We start from the raw sequence: 14,284 nt of genomic DNA on the forward strand, positions 1-14,284 counted from the left end.
GAACAATCTGGAACTATGCCCAAAAAGTTATCAAACTGTGCATACCCTTTGATCCAGCAGTGCTACTATTGGGCTTATATCCCAAAGAAATACTAAAGAGGGGAAAGGGACCTGTGTGTGCCAAAATGTTTGTGGCAGCTCTTTTCGTAGTGGCTAGAAACTGGAAGATGAATGGATGTCCATCAATTGGAGAATGGTTGGGTAAATTATGGTATATGAAGGCTATGGAATATTATTGCTCTGTAAGAAATGACCAGCAGAATGAATTCAGAAAGGCTTGGAGAGACTTGCATGAACTGATGCTGAGTGAAATGAGCAGAACCAGAAGATCACTATACACTTCAACAACAATACTGTATGAAGATGTATTCTGATGGAAGTGGATATCTTCAACATAAAGAAGATCCAACTCACTTCCAGCTGATCAATGATGGACAGAAACAACTACACCCAGAGAAGGAACACTGGGAATTGAATGTAAAATATTAGCACTACTGTCTATCTACCCAGGTTACTTATACCTTTGGAATCCAATACTTAATGTGCAACAAGAAAATTGTATTTACACACATCTATTATATCTAGGTTATATTGTAACACATGTAAAATGTATGAGATTGCCTGTCATCTAGGGGAGGGAGTAGAGGGAAGGGAGAAGAAAATCTGGAAAAATGAATACAAGGGATAATGTTATAAAAAAATTACTCATGCATATATACTGTCAAAAATGTATAATTATAAAATTAATAAAAATGTTCTTTTACTCTAGAACAATTTTTTAGAATGATTTCCTGCATTATTGTGTCAAGGTTCTCTTTTTGGTCACAACTTTCTGGTAGTCCAATTATTCTTATATTTTCTGTTCTTGATCTGTTCTCCAGATCTGTTGCTTTTCTTATGAGATGTTTCACATTCAGTTTCATTTTCTCATTCTTTATAATCTGTTTTGTCATTTCTTGTTCTCTCTTAGCTTTACTGACTCTGTACCTCCTTTTCTAATTTTTCCCCATAGTCTTTTTGCTTTTCTTGGATGGTTTTTAATGTTTTTCTTTAGTTTTTCTTCAATGTCTATCATTTGATTTTTGAATTATTTCTATAAATTCTCTCTGGGCAGGGAGCCAGTTCATGTTATCCTTTGGGGTAGGAGCTTTTTTATACTAAAGACATTTTAGTATAAAAAGAGATTCTAAGAAGATGGTGGAGTAGATTGGTAAATTTCAAGCTCTCCTGATTTCCCCCACAAATAGAACAAATTTGTGTCTTAGGACACAGACTAGTGAAAAACCAAGAAGACTTGTGGCAGAACAGGGGTCCTACTGATATAACCCAATAAGATCTGAAGATTCTTGGCTGGGGTTAACCTGTCTGAAATGCAAACACCTCCAGGATAGCTCTGCAGAAAAATCAAGTGGGGATTCCCTAGCTGATTATGGCTGGAGCCTCAGCTGGAACCACAGGGACTTTCATTTTCATCTCTGAAAATGAATCCTGGTATTCTACTGTTTCCACTATGTGTTTCAATGGTGGGATCCTTTTTTCTTTGCAGTTCAATTTTTTTTTAAAATAAAAAAAATATTACTGTAAGCTTCTCTAATTGTGGAATGGGAGCATGGTGGCTCAAGCTTCCCTTCAGCTCTTCGCTCTGATCAGTAACCCCAAATCAAGAACATCACACTCCTGCAAGTGCCCCAATAGTATCTCTGACCCACTGCTTCTGCACTCACTAGGTGCTGGTTCCTTCTTACCGAGGGCCGCATCTCAGTAGCACATCTAGGCCTGATGTTCCCAATCAGCTGAAGTTTACTTTGTCTTCCTAGATTCAAACCCCAACCTGATAAACAGTCTGGGAGGTGAAAGTCCCTGTGTTTCCACCTGAGGCTCCAGCCATAATCAGCTAGCTCAAAGGATTCCCACTTGATGTTTCTACAGAGCTATCCTGGAAGTATTTGCATTTCAGACAGGTTAATCCCAGCCAGGGATCTTCAGATCTTGTTGAGTTGTATTAGTAGGACCCCTGTTCTGCCACAAGTCTTCTTGGTTTTTCACTAGTCTATGTTTCTCCTGAGGCACAAATTTGTTCTATTTGGGGAAATCAGGAGAGCTTGAAATTTACCAATCTACTCCACCATCTTCCTAGAATCCTCCTTCTGTTAAAAGACTTTTAAAAAATTTTAATTAAGTTTTTATTTTCAAAATACATGCAAAGAGAGTTTTCAACATTCATCCTTGCAAAATCTTGTGTTCCAAACTTTTCTCTTTCCCTTCCTCCCACCTTCCTCCCCTAGATAGCTAGTAATCCAATATAGGTTAAACACATGCAATTCTTCTAAATATATTTATATATTTATCATGCCACAAAAGAAAAATCTAATCAAAAAGAAAAAAAGAAAAAAATTAAGCAAACAATAATTAAAAAGATGAAACTATAATGATGTCATCCACATTTAGTCCCAAGGTCTTCTTTCAGGATTTAGATGGCTCTCCATCACAAGTCTATTGGAATTGGCTGAATCACCTCATTCTTCAAAAGAGCCATGTTCATCAGAGTTGATCATCACATAGCCTTGTTATGTTGTAGTGTAAATTGTTCTCTTGTTTATACTCACTTCAGTTAGTATCAATTCACTTAAGTCTCTCTAGGCGTTTCTGAAATCATCCTGCTGATTGTTTCTTATAAAACAATGATATTCCATAACATTCATATATCTTAACTTATTTAGCCATTCTCCAAGTGATGAGTACTTATTTTCCAGTTTCTTGCCACCATAAAAAGGGCTGCTATAAACATTTTTGCTGATATGGGTCCTTTGCCCTTTATTATGAACTTTTAGGGAGATAGGTCCAGCTGAGACATTGCTAGATCAAAAGGTATGCACAGTTTGATAGCCTTTTGGGCATAGTTCCAAACTGCTCTCCAGAAAGATTAGATCAGTTTACAACTCTACTAACATTGTATTAGTGTCCCGGTCCTCTTTAACATTGCCATTATATTTTCTTATCACCTTAGGCAATCTGAGAAGTATGCAGTGGTACTCAGAGTTGACTTAATTTGCATTTCTCTAGCGATTTAGAACATTTTTCATATGACTAGAAATGGCTTTATTTCTTCATCTGAAAATTGTTCATATACTTTAACCATTTATCAGTTGGGGAATGAAAACATGTATTTTTAAATGACCTCAAAGATTTTAAGCTTAAAAGGAAGGAGAGACACGGAATAATAGTTGACAAGAGTGGATGGATCATTTGCAATGTTTGGATTTTTTTGAGGATAGAAAAGACATAGGCATTCTTATTACAATACAGAATTCAATACAATAGGGAATTCAATCCTATAAACTAAGGATTATTAAAACTGAGGTCTTTTGAGACTCACATGATTCTAGTTTTGATTGTAACAATATTTTTGTCATTCAATATTGAACACTTCTTGATTTGGAGATGATTCCATCTTTTTATGGCATATATGCCTGGCTTCACTTCAGTTACAGTAATTCTAGGCAAATGTTAAAAAAATAAAAACCCAACCCCAAACCAAACCAGGATCAAAATAGGTCAGTTAATCTATTTTTTCTTAACATTCAGCCCACTAGTGCAAGGTCAATTAATTAAAACCTCTTGTTACCCACAGAAAAGTGAAACACGAAATTAAAAAATATATATTTTACTTTAAGAGTCTTCAAAATCTCAGTGCAGAAAGTTGGTACCAAGTTCTGGTTTTAAATTATTAATCAAATATAGGAACACCTTGCATTTAATAATTATGGTATTCATTACTTAACATTTGTAATTAAGCATTAGCATGACTACAAAGATTTATGGTAGGAGTGGACATGATATGGCACAGGATCAGTCAAGAAATATGAAGAAGAAAGAAGACATTACAAGTAATTGATAGGAAGAAAAGATGGGCTGGAGATATGGTAAAAAGAAATGTGGATATGTGAAATGTTCTACTGGTCCTTATAAGGTGGGGAGAAAATGAAGAAAGACTTTAGAATGATGGATAGATTTGAATAAGAGTGACCCAGTTTAGTCAGAGACAGATGAGTTTTGATAAGCTTTGTTGGAGGAAATTTCTAGGCTGATGTGGTTATAGTTCCATTAGATTATTTGGTTGCTTATGAAGATTCTTATTTTTGAGTAAGAGAGGGTTGCAGATTTCATCAGTGGAAAGAATGTCTATTATGGAAACTTCATCCAAGAATTCAGATCAGTGACTCATAGTCTCAGGGAGAACAAAATTTAGTGACTTGTCAATAGACAGACACACAATTAGTATTTGTCAAAGGTAGGATTTGAACTCGGGTCTGCCTTAATTCTAAGGTCAGCACTCTGTCCCCTAAACCATGCTGCCTCTCATCCTAGGGGAAAAAAAAGACTGAATTATTGGGCCTCAGTTAATAAAAGAATTAGTCACAGGACTTAGTAAGATCTAAAGAACATACCAACTATTTTCTAGTGAAAAGGGTTTTCCTTCTATTCAAGTTTGACTCAATTCATTGATTTCTGCTGTCAAAGAAATTCCATATCCTTCTTAAGGACCAGCTTTAATTAGGTGTTTCATTCTTTCTCTATATTTTCTAAACTGGGGCCTCAATCTTTGATGAGGTGATGCCCTCAGTTTTACCTGTAGAAAATATCATCAAACCTGTGTGAACCAGAAAATCCCCCCAGGCTCCAAAGCATAGTGTCAAGAAACCAGAAACAAGATGATTTTTTCTTTCCTTAGCTCCCTTTTTACCTATGTAGGAGATTTAAATGTGTGCCAGAAATATCAAAAAGATGAGCTGCCTCCAAAACTCCTGCCTTCCCTGAAGCCAGAAGGCCATTGTTTATCCATTCTTTGAACCTTGGGAAAATTATGTCAACCTATTGTAGTCTGCCAACATTTTATACACTTAGGAATTGGCATTGTGACAAAAGCCTAAAGAGGAGAGAAAAAAAATATGTTTCCTAGTTTTCTAGTCTCTCCTGGGATTTACCTAGGGACTTAAAAAGAAGGCAGGGCACAGATTGGGGTTATACATGCTTGTGTTAAAATGAGAGTCAATGTGAATGACCAGCTCTCTTACACTAATAGCCAAATTGCTTGTGATAATATGTTTCAGCTTATCATAGAAATTAGAGAGGGAAACACACAAATCTTGGCCTTTTAGACTCATTTTTTTCCTACTGGGGAAGCATGGGTCCTTTCAATGTCCATTGTTTCAGCTGGTTGAATTTAAAATATACTATAGGCAAAGAGGGTTCACAAATTTCCCTGCTATCCTAAGTGACTAAAAATTTTGGGAAACTTGGTTGACTATTAAGTTGCAATTTTTGAGAGGGGGGGTGCAGATTAATCTCCTTATTTTGAGAAGACATCAGAGGCATCTATGGCATTTGTCTTTCTCCCAACAAATCTTGTTCTCCCAACAACATTTTGTTCTGTGGGAATAATTAAAAGCATGTTAGTCTTTTGGATTCTCCATATTTAGTCCAATTCAGATCAGTTCTATTCAAATCAATCAATTAATTTAAATTAGCATTTATTAAGTGCCTAAAAGGAAGAAAAAATATACCTTTTATATGCCAAATAATATAATAGGTGCTAGTTGTTTTCTTTATAAAGACATTTGTTGATATATTTTGCTCTTGCAGTATTCTAATTTTCAAATTCTAATATTCAAATTTTCCTCCAGCCCTTTGAGCCCTAGAGAATATTTAAATAATAAAGAGTTTTAAAAAATAGGAAAAAAGCCATTTGGTAAAACTAACACATAAACAGTGTCTTCATATGCCATATTTCACAATGATATACGATACTTCTTCAAGAAGGAATGGAAGTACACTTTTTTTCTCTCTTTTTGTTTCTAATTTGGAATTTTTTGCTCTATTTTCATTACTGTGACAATTTTACATTGTTTTCTTATTATATTAAATTCATTTCATATCAATTTATATATCTTCTCATGCTTTGAAATTGACATATAAAACCCCAAAAGTATCAATGAAACATTTCTTTTAAATAAAGAACATTGAGTTTAGTTTTGGGAGATCCTTTTTAGATTTATGAATATATATTTATCATTTCTGAGTTCTGTTTATTCATCAGCTAAGAGGACCCATTCTCTAGGGGCCTCTTAAAGATAGGATTTTTGTCAACCTTAAATTTCTATTGCTATATGGATTTTTATATGGACATATGAATATATACATATATATGTGTATATATATATATATGTATATATATATATATATATATATATATATATATATATATATATATATATATATATATATATATATATATATATATATATATATATATATATATATATATATATATATATATATACTAGATTTGCTTACATACCAACACAAGTACATATGGAAACAAAAATCTCCAGCAAAAAGACTCCTCAGTGAACAAGACCCCAGAGTAGAAACTCTAGAATGATTCACAAGAAAAATAATACTTTAAAAAGAAATAATTGGATAGAAATTGGGGGTCTCAAAGAAGACAACAAAAGCAAATTACATGGTAGACAAATTTAAATGTATGGTGGAGAATCTAATAAAGTAGTAGAGGGCCTAAAAAGAGAATGACATGTAAAATTAAGAAAATCAAAAGTAAGAGAAAATTTGACAGAAGAAAAGCCAAAGACTTAAAAAACCTTCCTACATATAAATATTATATAATCCAAGAAAATTGACCTTGAAGACAGGCTGTACAGAAAAAATAATGAAGCCTCTTACTGAAATTTATGGAAGACACCTGAAGCAGTCCTCAGAGGAAAATTATAATCTCTTTAAACCAGATTAACAAAAAATAAAACTGGAAGATTCATAAGTGAATATTCAATAAAAGCAACTATGGATTCAACAAATTAATAAAACTCAAAAAGGAAGAAAAATTGAATATTAGAGGATAAACCAATGTAATTAGAGACAAAAATGGCTATAGATAAACTAAACTAAACTAAAAACTTAGAAAAGATTGACAAAATCAATGGGCCTTTAGTTAATTTGTTACAAAAGGAGGAAAATTAAATGACTAAAGTAATAAAAAACTGAATAGAATCAATTCACAACAGAAAATAAGAAATACATAACAAATCTGGATCAATCACAAATTATTTGCTAACAATTCTGAGAATTTGAAGGATATAGAGGATGAACCAAATAACCCAAATTAATATCACATAATGAGAGATGCTATAATTAATAAGCCATAAATACCTATTGATTGTTCAACTAGCAAAATCCAAAAGTCTTGGTTTAGTCAGACTTACAGGTGAACTCTATCATGTTTAGAAATCAATACCTGTTTATTTAAATTATTTGTAATAATTGAGAGAGAAATCACTTTGCCAAATTCTTTTAATTAAACAAATAACATCCTACTACCTAAACCAAGGATGGACAAATGAGAGAGAGAACTTTAGTCTAAAATTGCTAATAAATTTATGCAAATTTTTAATAAGACTATAGCAAAAGAATGACAGCAAAAAATGCCACAGTTAACTTAGATTCAAAGCATGTGTGGATTTGTCTTTCCTGGGTAGAGAGGGTATAGAATCTTTATAATATTCCTCACTTAGTTTCAATCCAATGTATGGAGGCTGGAAGTGCCATGTTTATCCATGAGTGTATGAGGGATTGGTGCTGTGGTAAAGAAGCATTTTTTGACTTTTTAAAAAAATTGTCTTCAAAGCAGAAAAGATAATAGATAGATGCTGTTTTCAATTACAAAAGGACTGATACACTCCTTCCTTGACCCTATTTTTGCATCTCTCTTTCTTTCTTTTCCTTGGTGACTTGAAAAACAAAAACTGCTATGAGCCTCCAGATATCCCTGAGTACATGGTGCCTGTTTAGATTTTGTTTATTTTTTGCTATCCTTAGGTGAATGAGTATCCAGAGATGGAATAGAACAGGTCATAACCTTGTGAGTTTTGAAAAATAAGAAGAGCTGTCAGAATTCTTTCTCAGTAGCTAGACTTGCAGCAGAGACCAATGGACTTGAGAAGCAGCAGTAGTTGATTCTGGTGAGAAGCCAGACTTGAGGAGTAACAGGCTTGACCCAGTCAACAGTGTATTGACTTGGTAGCTGAAACACTGTATGTTACATGGAACTAGCTCCACTGAGTATTGAAGTAATTCATCCATTGTATAGGACTCTTTGAATTAAGAAAAGACTCTCAGGGTTAACCAAGACTTTAGAAGAACCCTTCACTTCTACATATAGCTCTATGTCTATCTCATTACATTTATGCTTTCAATTAGAGCTAGTTTTCCCCAGAGATTGAGTGTTTACAAAGGGGAATATATCCCCTTTCCCTCCAGTTAGGTGAATTCTTTTTGTCACTTCTGTCCTTGATATACCTCCTCAGTAAAAATCCCTTTGTAAAAACTAATTGAATGCACATGCACAAAATTCCTTGCTTCCTTTCAACCCAACACATGAAGGCTTAGAGAGCCAGGAGTAAATGAAGGGCTGGTGCTGTGGTAATGAAGAGTTTATTTAACTATCTCAACTGGTAATTGAAATTGGTAGTGGGAGGGAAGTACATCCTAGATTGGGAATCTTCAGCAATAATAGCCCTATAACTCAAAGATATTAGAAATAGCTGCTGCCCTTAAGAGCCAATTTGATTAAAAGTTGGGAGACTGAGCCCAGAGGGGTGCTATTCAGGAACTGTTTTTCCCCATTTCTTTGTGAAGACTAGAATTGAGATAATAGGTTACATTTTTTTGAATAATTATTTCAGTATAATTGGTTTCCTTTGCAATACTTTACTATTTTATATTTTGTATTTAAAAGCCATTGCTTTTGGGAAGGGATCCATAGGCTTCACCAAACTGTCAATGGGGTCCATAACATAAAAGAGATGAAGAACTTTTGGTTTAGGATGAATACAAATCATTCTTATGGCCTGGATTTCCTGTGTTTTCAAGGTCATAGCCAAATAAGTGTCTGTAAGTGAAGTGAGCAGAACCAAGAGAATATTGTATACAGTATTAGCAATATTGTTTTAAGAATGACTTTGAACAAATTATTTGTTTCATGTGCAATCATCTTTTTTATTATACCGTGTTATGGAAATGCTTATATTATTCATAAGTTAAAAATAAAATATATTTTTTAAAAAGTAGCTTTGAATATCAGAAATCAGGGATTGTGCCCAGGAGAAGAAATGATAGCCTAGGGTATTTAAAATGGTAAATTAACTAGCAACTCTAACTAAGGTTCATGTATTTACTTTAGGAAAAATTGAAGAGCAAATGACAAAGAATTACCTCTGGTCTTTTAACTCTCTCTTGGGAGGGTTTTTAATTTTCTAAACATTTTAAATCAGGAATCTATATTCCAATTCATGTCATTGGAATTATTTATGTTTGTGTTTTAAAGATAGCCTCTATATTAAATTTGAATATAAGTTCACTAAATTTCCTTGCAAGTGCTTGAATCTTTACACTAAATGAAGGAGGCATTTGAAATGAAAGCTTTCCATTTGGAGATTGAATTCATATTGCTTATCTTGGAGGGGGAAAAGTTAGGAATATTCTATTTGTAGCTCTTAATGGTCTTTTCTAGGGCAATGTGAACTCAATAAGAAATGTATGTAAGAGGTAGTTTTTATATAATGTGTTTCTTTACTTGAAGCTCATCTTACCTGGATCAGACACATATGAAGCATGGTTAACATGGAAAATGACACAAGTTGTCTATTAAATATTTGACCCAAGATCTTCGAAAACAATCTAGGAAACCTTTCTAAAGTATTTCTAAAGTATACTATATAAAATATAAAGTGTAACATAAAAGTCCTTTATTAAATTTTTTTAATACTTTTGACGCAAAAATATCAAATGTTTCTCCAGGGATTATCTGGATTTTTGTTCCACTATCAACAAAATTACTTTTGAAGGTGAAATAGGGAGATTTTTTTGGAATATAACATTTTTTCTTCATTCAATTTCTGAAGTTTCTGTGAACAACTCTTTGACTTCATGTCAGTTTTGTCCCTTCCACTTTCTTTGATATAATATTTTCTTATTCATGATGTATTTGCTTTTGGCACCCTGACCAATCATTTATTCTTGCTGTGGCATTTTTACGGCAAGTCTTGCCGGGCTGCTGTGAGAACAGCTGAATATCCTCACTGTGTTGTGTCCCTGGTGTCTAAGAGAAGGCAGGTGGGAACAGATGTCATTTTAAGTCATTTCTGGTGAATTAGGTTTAAATTAGCAACATATTGGCTAGTCAGTTAGCAGGGTTTCAATATTGATGCTTTCACAAAAAAGGTCTCCAAGGACCTTATTAGCATCAGTGAATGGGTGTAGATCATTAATCAATTAATTAATCAACATATTTTTATTTAGTACCAACTATATGTCAGTCATTGTTCTAGGCACTTGGGGAGACAAAGTCAAAAGTGAAATGTTATAAGCCCTCAAAGAGTTTACACACTAATTGTAGATAATGTTTACAGATATAAATATATAGTCACATATATATATGTAATTAATGCAAACTAGTATCTAGAAGGAATCTACTAGCAACTAGGAGGATCAGAAAAGGTCTCCAATAGAATGTAACTCCTGTTTTGAGTAGTAAAAGAATCTCAAACGATGGAGGTGAAGAAGGGATACATTCTGGGATTTGGAGACAGCCAGGTCAAAGTCACAGAAAAAGCACTGGTTTCAGAGACAGAGGACCTGATTCTGAGTCCCATATCTATCTTTTATTTGCAACATGAACATGACAATTAACCTCTTGGAACCTCAGTTTCTTTGTCCATAAGATGAGAATAATACTTGTATTACTGATTTCACAGGTCTATTATGAAGGAAGTGTTTTGTAAACCTTGTCTTGCTATATAAGCATAAATTGCTATTCTCATTCAAATGCCTACATGCAATTAATAAAGACAGCTGTTTAAAAAGTAATCCCAAAGGTGGAATTTAATAATAGTCCTTAGCTTTATGAAAAGAGCTCATCCTGATGGTGTCCAGCTGTTCTATGCTTTAGCCAAGAGCAGAATAGAAGTTAGCTTTAATTGGCTGCATGAAGTTATTAGATTGAATGCATACATGAGCACTAAATTTGGAATCATTGAAAACCCAGGTTTTTAGTTCTGCCTCTGTTGCTGAATTACTTTGTTATCTTGGGCAAGTCATTTGCACCTTAATTTCCTCATCTTTAAAATGTGTAAGTTGGGTTAGATGACCATGAATGCTTTTTCAGTTTCTCAAGTCTTAAAAAAACATGCACATAATTGAAAAAGGAGGCAGAGCCAAGGTGCTGGAGTGAAGGTAGGGACTTGACTGAGTTCTCCTCTAGACCCCTCTAAAAACTTTAAATAATGGCTCTAACCAAATTTTAGAGCATCAGAATCCACAAAAAAAGATGTAGTGGGGGCAGCTAGGTGGCAGAGTGGATAGAGCACTAGCCCTGAAGTCAGGAGGACTTGAGTTCAATCTGGTCTCAGACACTTAATGCTTTCTAGCTTTGTGATCCTGGGCAAGTAACTTAACCTCAATTGCCTCAGCCAAAAAAAAAAAGATGTAGTGGAACAATTTTCTAGGCAAAGGCAACTTGGAAGGTCAGCAGGAAGGGTTCTTAGCTTTGGGTTGGGGGTCTGGAGTACAAACACTATGCCAATACTGGCATAATACCTAGTCTTTGGGGCTTCAAAATTGGTGACAGTGACAGTGATATCCAGACCTCTAAACCCCTTCTAAGCCAAGGAAAACTCAGCAGGAAAAAAATGGCATATTAGGATGTGAGGGGAGCTCCAGTTTAGAATTTGACTTTGGGGTCCATTGAATCAACAGCTATGGCAGCAACAGCAAAGCAACCCAGGAAGTAAGAGGAATGTCATCTGGATATCTAAACCACAGGTGTGTGTGTGTGGGGGTGGGGTGGGCAGCTGGTCAGAGGGAAATTGCAGAGGAAAATTTGCTGTCACTGGGACAGGACTCTGTTGCTTTGCTCATACTCAGATATGTATAGCAGTGCTGGCTTAGTACAGGTTCCTAGAAATATTTCTCAAAACAGCTATCCAAAATTCCTAAAGCTTGGAACATTACACCCTTCACTCTGGAAATAGAGCCCTACTTTAACAAAGAGTTAAAAGTCAAGTAGTAGACTGGGAAAATAAGTAAACAATAAATGAAGATTCTAACCATAGAAAGTTGCTATGGTTAGAAGAAAAATCAAAATACATATTCAGAAGATGATAACAAAGTCAGAGCTCCTATATATAAAACCTTCAAGAATTTGTCTTAGACCATGGAAGAGTTCAAAAGAGATTTTAAAAATAGATGTAGAGGAAAAATTGGGAAGAGAAATGAAAGTGAAGAATACCTTAAAAAACAAAATTGACCAAATGATAAAGGAGGCACAAAAGCTTCTAAGGAAAATAATTTTTTAAAAATTAGAACTAAGCAAATGAAAGCTAATGATTTTATGAGAAATCAAGATAGAAGACAAATCCAAAAGAATTAAAAAAACAATGTGAAATATTCCATTGAAAAAATAATTGAGCTGGGAAATATCTCAAAAGAGATAATTTAAAAGTGATTCATCTATCTGAAACTCATCCTCAAAAAAAGACCTTGGACATCCTCTTTCAAGAAATTTTTTATAATTCTCATATTCTAGAACCAGAGAGTAAATTAAAATTGAAAGAATCCTCAGACTATCTCTTGAAAGAGATCCCAAGATGAAACCCACTCCAGGAATATTTTAGCTAAACTCTGGAACTCCCAGGCCAAGGACATAATATTGCAAGTATCCAGAAAGAAACAATTCAAGTGCAGTGGAGCCACAGTCAAGCTAATGCAAGATTTAGCAGTTTCTACATTAAAGAACTGGAGTGCTTTGAATATGATGTTCCAGCGAGCAATGGAGATAGGATTACAACCAACAACCACCTACCCAGCAAAACTGAGTGTAATCCTTCAGAAGAAAATGTAGTCATTCAATGAAATAGAGGATTTTCAGGCATTCATGTTGAAAAGATCAGAACTGAATAGAAAATTTTATTTTTCAATATAGGACTCAGGAGAAGGATAAAGTGGTAATCAGTAAAGGGAAATCATAAGGGACTTTTCTGCATAGGAAGATACTTATAACTCATAAGAACTTTCTCATTATTATTATACTTAAAAGAAATATATATAGAAAGAGGGCACAGGTATGAGTGAATATGAAGTGATAATATATCTAAAAAATAAAATAAAACCAAGGAGTGATAGAGGAATGTACTGGGGGAAAAGGAAAGGAAAAGGTGGAATAGTATAAATTATTTGTATTTAAAACAGGCAAGAAAAATATTTTGAATAGAGGGGATGGCGGAGGAGAGTAAGTGAACCTTATTCTCATCAGAATTGGCTCAAAAAAGAAATAGTATACATATTCAATACACATTCAATGAGTATGGAAATTTATATTACCCTGCAGGAAAATAGGAGGGGAGGGGATATGAGAAAGAGGAAGGGTAATAGAAGAGAGGGCACATTGGGGGAGAGACCAGTCAGAAGCAAAACACTTTCCAGGAGGGACAGGGTGAAAGGAAAGAGAGAACAGAATTAAAGGGAGGAAAGAAGATATAGTTAGCAATGGTAATTATGAAATATGTAAGTTTTGAAGCAAGTTTCTTTAATTTCTCAAATGTACAAGAAACCAAGTCAAATTTACATATAAAAAGGAGCCATTTTCCAGTTGCTAAAAAGATATAAACTATGCCCAAAAGGTTATAAAATTATTCCTAAACTTTGACCTAACAATACTACTGCTAGTCATGAATCACAAAAGAGATTAAAAAGTAGGAAAAGAACCTATATGTGTAAATATATTTCTAGCAGGGCAAAGAATTGGAAATTGAGAGGATGCCAATCAATTGGGGAATGACTGAAAAAACTGTAATATGTGATTTTGAAGGAATATTATTGTTCTATAAGAAATGATAAGCAGAATGCTATCAGAAAAACCTGGAAAGTCCTTCATGAGCTCAACCAAAGAGAATTGTTCTCTGTATATAGTAATAGCAAAATTGTGGGATTATCAGTTGTGAATGACTTTTCTATTTTCTATTTTCTATTTCAGCAATAGAATGATCCAAGACTACTCTAAAAAACTTAGGATGATAAATCCTCTTCATAGAGAAAGAACTGACTATTTCCAAATATACACTGAAGGATATTTTTTTAAACTTTCTTTCTTTTTTTCTTAAGAGTTTGTGTGTGTGTGTGTGTGTGTGTGTGTGTGTGTGTGTGTGTGTGTGTGTGT

This window comes from Sminthopsis crassicaudata, chromosome 1 (genome assembly GCF_048593235.1).
Source record: "Sminthopsis crassicaudata isolate SCR6 chromosome 1, ASM4859323v1, whole genome shotgun sequence".
Classification (NCBI taxonomy): Eukaryota; Metazoa; Chordata; class Mammalia; order Dasyuromorphia; family Dasyuridae; genus Sminthopsis; species Sminthopsis crassicaudata.